Source organism: Rhipicephalus sanguineus, chromosome 6 (genome assembly GCF_013339695.2).
Source record: "Rhipicephalus sanguineus isolate Rsan-2018 chromosome 6, BIME_Rsan_1.4, whole genome shotgun sequence".
In the NCBI taxonomy this organism is placed as follows: Eukaryota; Metazoa; Arthropoda; class Arachnida; order Ixodida; family Ixodidae; genus Rhipicephalus; species Rhipicephalus sanguineus.
Window position 1 is genome coordinate 14,503,083 of NC_051181.1, and position 12,837 is coordinate 14,515,919.

At 50.4% G+C, this 12,837-nt stretch overlaps 1 protein-coding gene across 5 annotated transcripts in view; it reads right to left on the bottom strand.

The window, feature by feature from the left end:
- The window catches only part of LOC119395608 (trafficking kinesin-binding protein milt), a 469,019-nt gene that overhangs the window by 265,084 nt on the left and 191,098 nt on the right, over positions 1-12,837 (bottom strand). The gene's annotated exons all lie outside the window — the stretch shown is intronic.

Consider the following 12,837-nt stretch of genomic DNA (forward strand, 5'->3'; position numbering starts at 1 on the left):
TACAGGGAAACACAAGACAATTAAGCTGCCTGGCCATGCGTACAAATGCACCACAAGTGCTTTTCCATTTAAAAAAAATTGTCAGCACAATTAAACCTCTCACACAGGCACAGGTCGGCAGAAAAAGTGGACCTCACTCATTCAAAAAATATATTTTGGGTGCCGTGGAACTCGGACTCGCCAAACATTTTTTCAACCGAACTCACTCGGACTCAACTCACCTAAATATCCCTCGCCCGGACTAATTCAGACTCAAACTCGTGGCTCGATACGAGTCCGAGTGAGTCTGAGTGAGTCAGCTCCTGAGTGCATTAGTGTAAAATTAGTTTTTTTCGATCACTGTGTCAATACCCTTTAACATTGTCTCACATAATCGGTGCTCTGCTATACGCCTTTTGATCTTGCACCTTCAAACACGAGTTACCACTGGCTGCGATCCAGCAAGGACAGTTTTATTGAAAGAGATGACTGGCACGACATCCTTATCAAGAACCTGTAAGAGACAGCAGGGGAAGTCAAGGCACCTCCCCCGTTGTTTTTGTAACTCATGCATCTAGTGAACTCATACTGAGCTGGTGTCGATGCAAGAAGCCATCTCATTGCGGAGAGTGTCAAATGTGCCCTTAATGATTTCAAGAAAGCCTCGAGACTGCCTCTTAAGAAGGTTGCCACCTATGTGGAAGATAACAATTTGGAAGTGGTACAGGCCGATAAGGAAGGTGGATTCGTTGTGCTTCTGCAAGCTTCATTTGGATCAAAAGCAACCACAGCAACTGAGAAGCATTTCAGGCCCGTAAACTTGGGCCCCAAACAGCAGAAAAGTAAAGCGTTGAAGCTAACAAAGGACCTGAACCAAGGACCTGAAGCTAGAGGGAAACACTGATCTGGATGTTTTTATCACTTGCAAAGACCCTGAGCAACCTCCAGTCTCGGAGAGGGCCTCGTGGCAGAAGCATGTAGGAAGATTTCTTCAGGACAAACTGAAAAAGCTAACATTTGAAGACCCGTTCCTCGTAAGAAGTTCCTCCAATCTGGTCTATCAACTCCAGGAAGGGTTTCACTCCGACGTGGTGGGAGTCTCAATAGATGTTGAGCACCTTTATTACTCTCTTCCATGTGATGGCCTTCTTTCTGCTGAAGAACAGGAACCGCAATTCCACAACACTGTGAGCACGAACTCTTACAATTTTATCTCCATTCGACTACCATCAACTACGATGGACAACCTTTAATTCAACACACCGGTATATGTATAGGTTTAGCATTAGCCCCTCTTCTTTGCGACATCTCTTTATGTCATTGACAAGCGCATTTCTGCGAGCCTTGCATGTATGCCTGTTTGTCGAGTGCATCGCTATGTTGATGATTACTTAGTGATTGTTGAGGAAGGGGGGGGCAGTTGTGTTTTAATGACAAGGCTGAGGACGCACTCAACATCTTCAAAGAGCCTTCCAGGGGGCTCAATTTCTGTTTGAGTTGCCAAAAGGCAAATGTACCCAGCATTTAGATGGTAGCCTTTCTTTTTCTGATAATGGACATACCTGCTGGCGCTATCAGCCTAGAAGCGCCGAGGATGTCCTTCCTTTTGATAGCGGCCATTCAAAGTTAATCAAGAGAGGCATTGCCAACGCATCTACTCAGGCCGCCCTTCCCAAATCATGTGAGCACAAGGCTGAGGTCAGTATAACTAACCAGATAGAAAGACTAAAAGCTATCCCAACAGTCTGCAAAACCCTCCTGCAGACAGTGAAGTGCAGAAAAAAAGTCACAGTTTCGCCACAAGGCCGAAGCAATGAATGCGATAGCAAGGAACTAATGCTATACGAAGTGAGGCTCGCCAATGGATACTCTCAGTTTGAACAGCGCTTCTGTTGCAAGGCGGCCGAAGCAGCGAAGGCGGTCGAAGCAGCGAAGGAAACTAGCGTGCTTCAAGTGTCGAGCTGTGACACTTGATAGTTCGCGCTCATCTTCTGTTTGTTCGTTTAGCGGCGTCCCTGAGCTCGAGTGACATTCGTACGCGCCGTAACATGAGCGCGGACATCACGGTGAAAGCGTGAAACATTCGTCTACCCCTCGCCACGAGAAAACCGCGCGAGCAGACAGCGGAAGGGCAAGCTTCTCCCATGCGCAAATATAAGAAGAAGCGAGCGAGCTCGCCGACGACTTTTAAATGCGCCCGTAGGGCTCCTAGCGCCACCTCGCTGGTATTGAAGAAACGCTTATTATCGCCTGCTGTCTCTGAGTCCGTCCAGCGCTAAATGGTGTGTATATAACGCTCGCCGTTAGCTACGTGGAGGATCTGCGTTTCGTGGCGTAGTGGATAGCGCCGCTCGCTGCGGAGCAGGAGGTCCCTGCTTCGATTCCGCGCTTCGGAAGCATTTTTCTGAGTTTTTTTCTGTGGGGACTTTATAGATATATACATACTTATACATATACGGTGCATGACGGCGGCGACGCCGACGGCGACGGCAAAATCCAGCCGAGACTGTCCATATAATTGCTATCGCAATAAAACAGGAATCCATTGCATGCTATTACGCATGTACATAAGTTGTCTCACAATTTGAAGAAAATAGCGACCAGATATGACATCAATTTCTTCTTTTCCGCCCCTTGCAAGCTTTCAAGACTAGTTGACAATGCAACATTTGTCACAAACACAGGTTTACTGATTGTCAATCAGATGTCATCTATGAGGCACCGTTGAGCTGTGGAAATATAGGACAAAGAGGCCAATGCTTTAATGACTGAGCCAGGCAGCATGCGTACAACGTAAGAAATGAGTGCGGTGGCCACATGGCTGTGCATGTGCAAGGACTGCAAATGCATACCTCTATTCTACAAGACAACGCTATTAATGGAAGCAAAAGGAAGAAAAGAAGATTATAGAGACGCTTTTTATAAGAAAGGCCACAGACTGGTGCATGAGCACACCATCACTTCACCTACAGTAGGCTCTCGATAATTCAAACTTGAGGGGACCTCAGGATTTTATTTGAATAATCAGAGGTATAAATATGACTCAGGGCAACACACCAATGAGCAGTGCGATGTTTATTGTTTCTCAGTGCCACAGCAACATCATAGACAGCTCTGCATGATTGATAATAAAATTTTTAGACATCAGCGATAATACTGGTACTCGTTATTATACAAGGCGCGCACGGATGTGTAATCAAGGGACGAAATGTGTTGCGTCCCACGACAGTTGCTAGGCCACTCCAATTCTGAGGATGCTTTCTCGCATGGTATAATGGAGAGAAAGTGACTTTAAGAAACGTTTGGCACGCGATAGATCAAGGCCAGACTGTTTTTTTCCTCGGTCAGCACGCATTTATTGGTGCGCAAGGTTCGGCTAGTTTGGCCATTCTGCAGGCAGGCAATCAGCTTTATTAGTGCCTGTTACTCCCAGAAAAATGTGAATGTTGAGCTGGAAGCAACAAAGGCAGCAGATATTTCCAGACATGGACAAGCAAAAAGTTTGAATTAACCAAATTTGTGCAGTGAGGCAGCTTGAATTAAGCAGCTTTATAATACATTGAAAACATAGTGGGCCAACCAAAAATTTAAGATTTGTTTGAATTAACCGAAAGTTTGAATTATCATGAGTCTCGTGTATATGATTCCTCAGTCAACACTATTATGCATAATCACACACATATTGTCGCGCAAGTGCATGGTTCTTTCCCCTTGGATACAAGCGGTCAGAATGCGGACTTGCTCTTTCTTCTCCTTCCTAGACTTGTTGCACTGTAACTACGATATTTAGCATGAACCACCTTGCCCCAATCAAGCTCTTCTTGCTGCAAATATATTTTGAGCACAGGGCTCACTCGGACTCACCAAAATTTTCTTCAAGTGGACTCACTCAGGCACACAAAAATATTACAGTAAAAGCTCGTTAATTCGGACACGTCATCTGGTCCCTGTAAATATACGCATCACTCTATGAGACTGGGCGCTCGTTATTTCGGACAGATTTGACCGCAAATCGGATAATTCGGCGACTTTCGGGCCGCTGGCGAGGCTCGAAAACGAAAAAAGAACAATTCGGAACAAAAGTGAAGCTCAAACGCAGCATCGCCATGGACATCAATTATCGACTTGGCTTGGATTGAGACTGGTTGAACGCCTTTTTTTCGCGTGTGGGTTTCGTTGCTTTGTTCCCGTTAGGTCAGTGGTGTTAACTTAGCGAGAAAGTCGCCATATTTAGCGTCTTTTCAGTCGTGCTAGCGACAATTCTATCTCTTTGGAGTCTTAGCGACATTTTTGGGGACTTTGAAAAGTTGAACTATCGTGTGCTAGTTGAAGTAAGAGGGTGATTGAATATTGGGAAACTCTATGAGCATCTGGGAGGGCACGAAACGCGCTTCGAAAAGAGGCCAAAACAGGATCAAGCCGCTTGTGGCGCTGCGATCTGTAGTGCGCAATGCGACCGTTCCGAGCACGCCTTCTGTTCCAGTAAACTCGTAGGTATGCCCCCATATCATAGGTGTTTTCTGCTGTAACGGCGTCTCCCAGTAGCTCCATTAAGGTGTCCTAGAAGGGGGTACACTGTACAAGGGTACACTGTAGCTCCATGTTCCTCTGCCCACCTCGGCCTCCTCTAGAAAGATGCCTGCCGCGTGAGCCAAAAACCTCCTGCCCTACCCTTTCCCTCCTTCACCGTTTCTAATGAGGGCAGTAGCTGGCGATCCTGGCGGTGGCCGCTTGCAACACACGTTTGCGCATGCGCACATTACACCCCTCGACGTCACACAACGTCAGCCCCATTGAAAACAATAGGGGAGAACGTGGCGCCATCTCTCGACAAGCGACTACAACTCAAGGCAGGATGGCTACAATGGGATAGCCAGCGACGCCGCAGGCATGTTCCTAGAGGAGGCGTTGCCTCGGCCTGTTGGATCGCCCAGAGTTGCTTGTCCAGGCCAGAACTGAGCAGCGCAGTCCGACACTAGACAGGATCTTCGTATTCCGACCGTTCGCTTCACTCGCCACCACAGAAAAAAATTTAAAATATTGTTTAAAAAAGAATCCCTTCACGTGCTTTATCCACTCGAAAACTAAAAAAAAAACTACGAAATAAAAGTAATAACGATCATCATCAGCATCGTTTAACGACTTTTGGCTAAAATTGGCGACTTTTAGCAAGTGTCCTGGCAACTTCGCCCAAAAAAAGTTAACAGCACTGCGTTAGGTGCTGCATCGTTGATCGCCGATTTATCGAGGAACGTTTCAGTACGGCTCCTTTAGCTTGATCGTTGCTGGTGCTTTTGTGCTGACTTCTCGTGCAACCGCACTCTCCGCCGATGGCAACGCCGGCGAAGCGGCCCAAGTACGAGGCCAAGGACTTCACCACCAAAGTAGAAATTTTGCGTTCTCTGAATAATGGGCTCTCTCGACAAGAAGTGATGAAGAGTGATGAAAGGGGATCCTTCAATCGGCGGCAAGAAGCAAGGAACGAAGAAGAAGAAGAACGGAAACTTTATTGTCAAATCAATGAGATTTGAGTCCGGCGTCTTTTTAGTGGGCCTGGGCACCCACCGCGGACGCGGTTCCGAGACCTTGTCTCGAAGCGGCTTCCTCGGCACGCTGGACGGCCCAGAGTTGTGCTGTCAGGTTCGAGCTGAGCAGTGCGGTCTTCCAGCGCGAGCGGAGGCTGGCGGTGGAAGAGACGGATGAATCGGCACTGTTCGATTTGTCTATTAAGCCCTGACACTCCCACAACATGTGGCTAAGCGTGGCAACCTCGCCACACGAGCTGCATCTGTTTGTAGTGTAAATATCTGGATACATGGCGTGCATGAGTCTGGGGTTCCTGTACGAATCTGTTTGTAATTGTCTGTAGTGTACCGCTTGCGTCCTGTTTAGCCTATCGTGAGGGGATGGGTATACGCGTCTCTGTAACTGGTAGTGTGTCGTGATATCGTGAAACCTGGTCATACGATCCTCCCACGCCCAGATGTTTGCCGTACCCCGCGGGGGCTCTTGTTCCTCCGGTGATGCTCGGTGAGTGAGGCCTCGAGCAACACGGTGAGCCGCTTCGTTTGGGGTGCTCAGTCCGGTGTGTGCCGGTATCCACAGCAAGTGCCTTCGGTTATCGAAGTCGACCTCTCCTGGATGTACGGGATGTCGCTGTAGTATGTGGCACGCCTCTTGCGAGATGCGTCCGTTCGCAAAATTGCGAATCGCTGTTTGTGAGTCGCTGATCACGTACGTGGCCTTGGTCTGTGTGAGGGCCAGTGCTATAGCCGCTTCCTCTGCCGCTTCGGCGTGTGCAGTGTTCACGGTCACGCTCGTGAGGTACTTGCCTCGATGGCTGGTAACTGCCGCCACGAAACTCTTCCTGTCTGGATAACGGGCTGCATCTGTGAAAACCGCTTCCTTGTCGTTGGAGTAGCTTTGGTTCATGCTTTGTGCCCTGGCTTTACGCCGTCCCGTGTGGTGCTGGGGGTGCATGTTGCGAGGCAATGGCGGAACGTATATTTGCTCGCGTACTGCTCTTGGAATTTCGACCTTGATGCCATGCTGCGTGTGGTATGTTATGCCGAGTTTTTCGAGCACGTGTCGGCCCGGGCGGGTCTTGGATAGGCGCTCGAGCTGGGACATTTGTTGCGCCTCCACGAGTTCCTCGAGCGTGTTATGCAAGCCTAGTTCTAGGAGTTTGCTGGTGCTAACTCCAGGCGCAAGTCCCAACGCAAATTTGTACGTCTTGCGTATGAGGGCGTTAAGCTTGTCCTTTTCCGCAACCTTCCATTTGTGAAACGGTGCCGTGTACGTTATTTGAGAAATGGCGAAGGCTTGTATGAGTCGTATGACGCTGCCTTCGCGCATGCCCGCGTGTTTATTCGCGATGCGTCGGATGAGTTGCATCGTGCTGGTGACTTTTGCCGTTATCCTGCGCAGTGCTTCGCCATTGCCGCCGTTCTGCTCTATCATCATCCCCAGTACCCGGATCTTATTTACCGTCGGGATGGGTGAGCCGTTTGATGCTGTTAATTTGATCTCTTCTTTTTCCGAGGGGACGTAGCCCTTGGGTAGGCGCCCCTTTCTGACCGGTCTATATAGCAGCAATTCGGATTTTTCAGCCGAGCAGGTGAGTCCCGTGCCTATGAGGTAGTCTTCCACGCATTCTATTGCCTCCTGTAAGCGTTGCTCGATCGCTCCGTCACTGCCCGTTGTCGTCCAGATCGTAATATCATCCGCGTATAACGTGTGGTGCAGTCCTTCGATTTGATGTAATCGTTCGGGTAACCCTAGCAGGACTAGGTTGAAGAGCATCGGCGAGATCACCGAGCCCTGCGGGGTGCCCGAGCTCCCGATGTTGATTGGATCTGACTCTAGTTGTCCCACTCGCATGCGTGCGGTTCTTCCCGTGAGGAAGTCTCGGACGTAGTTGTACGTTCGCAGTCCGAGATTCAGCTTGTCTACTTGTCGCAATATGGCGTCGTGTCGAACGTTATCGAAGGCCTTCTTCAGGTCCAGCCCGAGGATAGCTCTCGTCGAGCGCCCAGGATTCTCTATGATTTGATGTTTCAGTTGTAGAAGGGCGTCCTGCGTGGAGAGATGTCTTCGGAACCCAATCATGGTGTGTGGTAATAGTTCGTTGTTTTCGAGGTAATCCGTAAGTCTAATGAGAAACGCATGCTCCATCAATTTGCCTACACAGGACGTGAGGGAGATAGGGCGCAGGTTCTCCAGCTGTAATTTTTTGCCGGGCTTCGGTATAAGTATGACCTGTGCTTCTTTCCATTGCTGGGGTAGCTTGCCACGCGCCCAACACTCGTTGATGTATTTTGTCAGTTTTTCTATCGATCCGTAATCGAGATTGCGCAGTGCCCTGTTCGGTATTCGATCTGGACCGGGGGCCGACTTGGTGTTGAGTTTGATGAGGGCTGCCTCGATTTCGGCAACGGAGAATTCCGCGTCCAGGGTGGTGTTGGTTTCTCCCGTGTAGTCCGGATGTACTTGCGGTGGCGTTTGGGATATGTAACGGAGTTCCGCCTCTCGTAGGAAATCTTGCTCCGTTCCCCCGTAAGCGTGTATAATTTTGTATATGCCTTGCCTATGTGTGGTCTTGGTATTGGCAGGATCTATCAGGTACCGCAGCATTTGCCACGTGCGACTCGTAGTGAGCTGACCGTCCATCTCCGCGCATTTCTCTTCCCATTGTTGTTTTTGTAGGCTAAGCGCGTGCTTTTCTATTTCTTTGTTGAGCTGCGCTATCCGTTTTCGCAGTCTTCGATTGTGTCTCTGTTGTTTCCAACGGTGCTGCAGCTGGGTTTTGGCTTCCCACATGTGCAATAACCGGGTGTCTATACTCTCGAGCCCAGCTGTCGACGGTATCGTTTGCGTCACGCGCTTGATGTCCCGCCGAAGTTGGTCGGTCCAGTGTTCTATGTCTGTGATGTCTTCGGATTGTTGCTTGTCACGATTTTTCCGTAGCTGGTTCCAATTAGTGATCTTTATTTGGCGACCGGCATTGTGTTCCTGTGGGCCGCCTTCTGCTTCTATGGAAATAATGTAGTGATCACTACCCAAGTCTTGCATGGTGTTCGTCCAAATGACTTTGCGTGTGTTGCACGTAAAGGTAAGGTCCGGCGTCGTGTCGGTGCTGACGCTATTGCCCTGCCTTGTTGGTACTGCGGGGTCAGTGACCAGCTCGAGGCCGGCGTGTTGCGCCGTTGCCCACAAATGCCTGCCTTTCGGGTGATCGTGCTTGTAACCCCACGCCGTGTGCATCGCGTTGAAGTCGCCCCCAATGAAGAGCTGTTGCCCCTTGGCGATGTCGAGTGCTCGTTTGAAGAGGACGTGGAAGCGGTGTTTGCGGCATCTGGGACTGCTGTAGACGTTCAGTACGAAGATGCTGTCGGGCGTCTTGCGTGGTGGAATTAATTCTACGAGGACGTTTTCAATGTCCCTGACATGGGTGTCGTGTTCGATAGCCGTGTGCGCTCGCTTGACCAACGTGGTGACGTTTGGTTTCTCCGCCTTGCCTGTTATTGACTGGTACCCCGAAAGTTTGGCGGGGCCGTTCGTTTCCTGCAATATGATGACGTCTGGGCGTTCGGGGATCGTTTTCAGATATTGTTGTAAGTGTGCTCGCTTGTTTCGGTAACTTCTGCAGTTCCACTGCCATATCGTGTGTTTTTGTTTCGATGGGTGTCGGGCCATGTTCACGTGGTGCTAAATGTGTGGCGCCGCTTCGCTATGCGACGTCCCCAACGTGCTGTTAGCAGCTTCTAATCTGGACAGTCTGAGGTGAACGCTCTCCAAGCTCTGCTGGATGGTACGCGTGATGGTTGCGGTAATAGTTTCCTCTAGACTGCTTAACCGACCCTCGAGTGCTTCGAGTCGCGCGTCGCGTATTGCTGCGCGCGTGCGCTTGAGACGTGCTGCCTTTAGAGGGGTGGGAGCGGGTCTGCGTTTAGTATCAGGGCCTTCTACCTCATCGTCCTCTGTGGGTTCTTCTTGTGTTTCCTGCATTGCCTGTGGATCAGTCTCGCTGTTCGCGGCGGACTGCAGTTGTTGTATGAGTTCGTCTTTTGCGCGAATCTGTGCCTGCATGTGTTCAATTTGCCTTTTCATCGTTTGCATAGCCTGTGTTAATTGAGCTATCTCCGTCTCTATCTTAGTGGGCGTTTTGCCGCCAGCCTCCGCGTTTGGTGCTCGTTTTCCCTTGACCGCATCTGCAAAGCTCACCGATTCAGCGGTCTTGGTGTCCCCCGTTGGGGTCCCTCTGGGAGTGCGACTGCGGGCCCGGCGTTTCTGATGCTGCTGGGGGCCCGGGGTGCGGCTCCGGGACCGGGAGCGGCTTTGACTGCTGGTCCTGGATCTTGAGCGGGGCTTGCCGGCGGGACCGGTGGTGGCAGCGGCCTCCGCCTCCTCGGCGGCCCTGCGTCGTTCCCATTGCCTCTTCGTCACGACGTAGGGGGTCTTGTACCTTGCGCGGCAGTTGCGATCCGCCGTCATGTGTGTGCCCCCGCACAGCTTGCATCGGGGGGAGCACTGGTGGTCGGGGCCTGGGTTAGGGGCGTCACAACCACGGCACACTTTGTCCTGAGGGTTTGGGCACACGTCCATGCGGTGACCAAGTCTTCCGCAGCAGTGACACATATCGATTTGCTTGCGATACAGGACGCAGCGAAGAAGGGCGCCGCCGTACCTGACGTAGGTGGGCACTCGCGGTCCTTCAAATGCCACTATGACGGTCGTGGTGTTACTGAGCCGTTTGGCTGCCAGGGCTTGAGGGTTGCGTGCGTGAACGATGTTGGAGTGAATTGACTTGGCGTCCTCCTCCAACGGGATGCCCTTGATTATTCCCTTCACTGTGTAGTCGGGGGCCGTCTCGTAGGCACTGACCTCGTGGCGGCGGTCGCCGACGGTGATGGCTTGTAACTGTCTGTACTTAGCGGCGTGAGTAGCGTGGGGTGTACTCACGACTATGATGTTTTGGTGGTTGTTGGAGCACACCGTGTCCTCTCCAGCTTCATGCGCAGGTATGTTGGCCGCCCGGTAAATGGCCGATGCGAGGCGCACGGTTCCGGTGGTGGCCACGTCGAGGCCTCCTCGGGGTCGTACCACGATCTTGAAATCGCTTCGTGGGAGTAGTGGCATTTTGCTGTTCCTGATAACTTGCTGCCTGACGTTACGCTGTTGTTGACGTGAACGCTGTCCGTTGCCGTCCGCTCCCTCGCCGGTGCGGGAATGGGCTCCGGTCTGGTTGTTGCTCTGCGCGTTCGCACGGTTAGCTTGGGTCTTGGATCCGATGGTGCACCAACCGGCGCCCTCCAGAAACTCTTCGGGGGAGATATCCTCCCCGTTCACTTGGACTTCCATCGTTGATGGGCGAAGCGGGCGCCCGCGTCAGAGAAAGCGCTCGGCGCGTCTCCTCGGGTGGCTGGCTAGCGTTGCGCCGAGCCGGTCGAGCGCGGGTCAAAAACCTCTCGAATTCGGCAAAAAAGTCGTTTCCCACCTTGAATTGTGGTGTCAGTAGAATCCTGGTGACTTTCCGCATGCGTTGGTGTAAACTTCATAGGGTGAATAACCGAAAATCACTGGGAAATCGTTCTTGGAAGACGGAGCCGACGTGAGATGCGTCCGCTCCCTTCGGCGACCAGCGCGTTTCCTCCAAGGAACGAGTAACCGTACTTTTATCCCCCAACGTGACAGGAACAGAGCGCTTGCCGCTTCTCGTTATCGGAAAGGTTCAAAAGCCACGCTGCTTTAAGAACATCAACAATCTTCCCGTGGATTACCGTGCCAACCGAAAAGCGTGGATGACGGGTGAAACTTTTGCGGTACTGCAGACATCATGCGAGCTGCTGAGCACCTTGAAGGGCTCAGAAAAATTGTGTCCGCGCGAATTCCTGCTCCAAAACAGACAAGCATCCGCGATTACTTTGTTAAGTAAAGGTATGTTGAAAAAACTCATGCATTTATTGTGTTTATTTCGGCCATTCGATAATTCGGACATTCGGTTAATTCGGACATTTTTTCCGGTCCCTAGAAATCCGAATTAACGAGCTTTTACTGTACTCATCCGGAGTCCTCAGACTCAAGGCTCGATCCGAGTCTGAGTGAGCCGACTCATGCGTGAGTTGGCCGACCTATGAACACAGGTACACGTAACCATTGCTTATATCACACTCTTTGCATATCAGCTAAAAAATTGCATGCATTTCAATTTTTTTATTTTGAACGGGGTCAGACGAAAGAATATCAGATATATCTAACTCTGTCAACCCAGAAAATATGCGCCTGAATATGGAGGAGCATGGTAGGTATTTCTGAGTGCATATTGATAATGCCTGAACTGCTGTACGGCCTTAAACTGCAGGTTTCTTGCAACACCCTCGAAGATGGCGATTCACGACTGTTGTGCTGGAAACCCATTATGTTTGGCACCTGGCTAGACTGACAATGCATTGCATTTCAAGCACTGACTCCTCTTCGGTGCCACTGCGGGATGTTAGCAAAGCGGGCACTTGAAAGCTTCACCTCCGGTTGTCACTACGCCCCCCGATGCGACCTACTAAAGCCTGTTCTGCCGAGCAACATGTTATGAGAGGTGGTACGTTTTACTGCAAAGCTTCCTCCTCTGAACAGCACAGTGTGTCTCAAAAGTTTCACAAGTTCGTATGCGCGTGTTGAGGAGCCTCTTGGGTTTGTTCTTCTGTGGCGGCACCCTTCTATCTGCTTTTTTGTACAGTTACTACAGATGGTTGTGGCTGCAGATATAGAGTTAGCCACTTGGCCTCTCGGATGCATGAACACCATCGAAACCATGGTTGAAAAACCATTGCTGCTCCACCCAAAGCAATACTTTTTTGAAGCTTCAAATGACTATTCACTATGGCACAAATGGTTCACTGATCGACTTGAACAATAGCTTGATGTATTTCATGACGGGATGTTATACACGAAATTCTGGCTATATCAAACTATTCTCTGATCCCTGCACTGTTCAATACATCGCATTTTAGCTGTATAAAAGAAAAAGAAAAAAACTGGGGGACAGCTCAATCATTATACACTTTGAAATGGGCAACACCAAAACAATGAGGGCACAAAATGAAGGCACACACACCACAGTGCTGTCTTGCACTGCAGGTGCACATCTTCGTAGGTTCACAATTCTGCTGTCAGTGATGTGAGAACACATCGGTGGTCATAGTTTAAATAATGTATGGGCATTCTAACAAACGTAGTTGCGAGGCAGTGCTGTGGTGCGTGTTGCATACTGACGCTGGCCGCTTAGGTCTGCACATAAAGTGAGCCCGGTCACTCAGCCCTGACGTTGAAGACTATCATCTTCCACAGTCAGATGTATGTATG